This window comes from Apteryx mantelli, unplaced genomic scaffold, assembly GCF_036417845.1.
Source record: "Apteryx mantelli isolate bAptMan1 unplaced genomic scaffold, bAptMan1.hap1 HAP1_SCAFFOLD_124, whole genome shotgun sequence".
NCBI classification, from domain to species: domain Eukaryota; kingdom Metazoa; phylum Chordata; class Aves; order Apterygiformes; family Apterygidae; genus Apteryx; species Apteryx mantelli.
Window position 1 is genome coordinate 172,501 of NW_027118480.1, and position 2,500 is coordinate 175,000.

General features: G+C 80.0%; 1 non-coding gene across 1 annotated transcript; it reads right to left on the reverse strand.

The window, feature by feature from the left end:
- Positions 1-1,135: 1,135 nt before the first annotated feature.
- On the reverse strand, positions 1,136-1,288 carry LOC136995554 (5.8S ribosomal RNA). Its single transcript, XR_010887099.1, has one exon. It is a non-coding gene; the product is annotated as a 5.8S ribosomal RNA (ribosomal RNA).
- Between the last annotated feature and the right edge of the window lie 1,212 nt (positions 1,289-2,500).

The window sequence follows — 2,500 nt, forward strand, 5'->3', positions numbered from 1 at the left end:
CGCCGCCGCGCAGGGGGGAGGCCAGCGGGGGGGGCCCCCCGGCACGCGCGCGCGGCAGCACGGTGCGGTACCACCGCGGTACCCCACCCGCAGACAGCCGCGCGGGGCCGGAGGGCGAGGTCCGCGCCTCCCCCGGGCCCGGCTCCCCGCCGCACGCTCGCTCCGCTCACGCAACTCGCGCAGCCCTCCGCCGCCTGGGGGCTTGCCTCTCCTCCTCCCGGCCGCTGCCTCCGCTCTCGCTCCGGGCACGGCACGGCGCGGCGCCCTGCCCTCCCCTTCGCGCCCTTCTCGCCGCCCGGCGGCGCGCACGCCCGCGCCGCCCCCCACCGCCACCCCGCCGCGCCGCACCCGCGCGCCGTCGCTGCCGGCCTCAACGCAACGCCGCGGCTGACGCCAGCCGGCGGGTGGAAGTGGCTCGGCACACGCGACGGACGCGGGCGCGCCGCGGGGAGGGCAGGGGGGGCGGCCCGGCGGCGCGCCGCACCGGCGGCGGTCGGGGCGCAGGGAAGCGCAAGGCAGCCGGCCGTCCCCACCCCGGAGGGGAACGGGGGACCAGCGCACCACCGGGAGAGTGGCGGAGGAGAAGCCCAGACGGCGGCCAGACTGGCGGTGGTGGCGGGCGGCGGCGACGAGGCGCGCCGGGCCACCGCAACCCACCCGACCTGGGGGGGGGGCCCCAGCGGGACGAACTCCGCGAAGCGGGCGCTCCGGGAGCGGGGGGTTTCCCCGAGTCTGCACTTAGGGGGACGAAGGCCCGGCCGCGCGGGGAAGAGGAGGCACCCTCTCCCCGGGGCACGGGCCTGCGAGGCGCCCCAGCCGCGCCACCCCGCACGGCGCGCGCCGCGCAGCGGTGGCCACCGCGCTCGGAGGGCGAGGAGGGCGGGCACAGGCGCGGCAAGGCACGCCGGCCGCGGCCGCTGCGGGCGGCCCGGCGCCGGAGCCCGGCGGGCAGGAAGACCGGGGCCGCCGGTGCACGCACCGGGGTCCCGGCTCCGCCGCCGACTCTCCGCCGCCGAGGCCGCCGCGCACCGCCGCCGCCGGCGCCGCCGCGCCTCCCCCGCCCCCCCACGCGCCCCCCCCGAGGGGCGGCACCGCTGCGCCAACGCGACAGCGGGGGTGACGATTGACCGCCAAGCGACGCTCAGACAGGCGTAGCCCCGGGAGGAACCCGGGGCCGCAAGTGCGTTCGAAGTGTCGATGATCAATGTGTCCTGCAATTCACATTAATTCTCGCAGCTAGCTGCGTTCTTCATCGACGCACGAGCCGAGTGATCCACCGCTAAGAGTTGTCTCGGTTTCGGTCCCCGCCGCGCGCGCGGGGGGACCGGGCAGCCTTCGGCAGCCCCTGAGGGCCCCCCCTCCGCTCCGCCTCCCTCCTCACGCCGACGCCGGCTGCTGAGCGAGGGACGGCCGAGAGCCAGAGAGAGGGGCTCGCCCCGCTGACCGTACGAGCACAGAGTGGGGGGGGAAAAAGGGAAAAGGAAAACCCGAACGAGAAGGGCGGGGAGCCCTCGCTCCCGACCTGGGACAACCCTTTGCTCGCTTCGAGTCCGGCCCAGGCGCCCAGGCTCGGCCCGGCCCGGCGGGGAGCAGCGCGCCGGCCGCGCCGCCTGCCTCGGGGACGCTGGGGGAGGGGGCGGCTCCCCGCGGACCCCCAGCGTCGGAGCCCGGCCGCCACCGGCAGCGGCACCGGCCGCTGCCCGCGCGCCCGCGGCCCACCGGCCCCGCGCTCCCCAGCTCCTCGCTCGCCTCGCCGGCCTCCGGCTCCGCCGTGGCCCCGAGGCGGCGCCCACGCCCGCGCGCGCGCACACACAGCCTCCCGGACGACACCACGCGCTCTCCCGTCCCTTCCGCGGACAGACGCCCGGCGGCGGGCGGGCGGGCAAGGCGGGACGGACGGGGACGGCGCCCGCTCTCCCCGTCTCCACGCGGAGAACGGGGGGGGCCGCCCCCGCCGCCCGCCTGCCGCCCGCCCGCCGCCCGGCGAAGCCGGGTTGGGCAGAGCGAGGCAGGCGCGCCGGATGGCGGAGTGCCGGCGGGTAGGGCGCCGCCGCCAGCGGCCACGGCGGCAGACCGAGAGCCCCGGCCAGGGAGGAGAGCGGATCGCGCCGAGGCGCGGCGTCCGCACCACCCGCGGTGGGTGGGGGCTCACCGTCCCGGCGAGAGCACGCGCTCGCGCCGGGGTCACGCGTTCGAGGCAGGCCGGCGCCAGCCGACCGCGCGGCGTCCCTCCGCCGAGACCAGACCGCGGAGAGAGGGGGCAGGGTACCCCTCTCCGTCCCGGCTGCCCGCAGGGCGAGCGCGGGGCGCGCCGGCTGGCATGGGGGGGCACGGCGCCCGCGCGCGCCGGCCCCCCGGCCCTCCGGCAGCACACCCGGCTGCCCCCCGGGTCGCATCGGGCCGCCCGAGTCTTTAAACCCCCGCCCGGCTCTCCCGCCGAGAACCCTCGGGCCCGGAGCCCGGGGCCCATGGCCATCCCTACCCGGGGCGGCTACCGGCG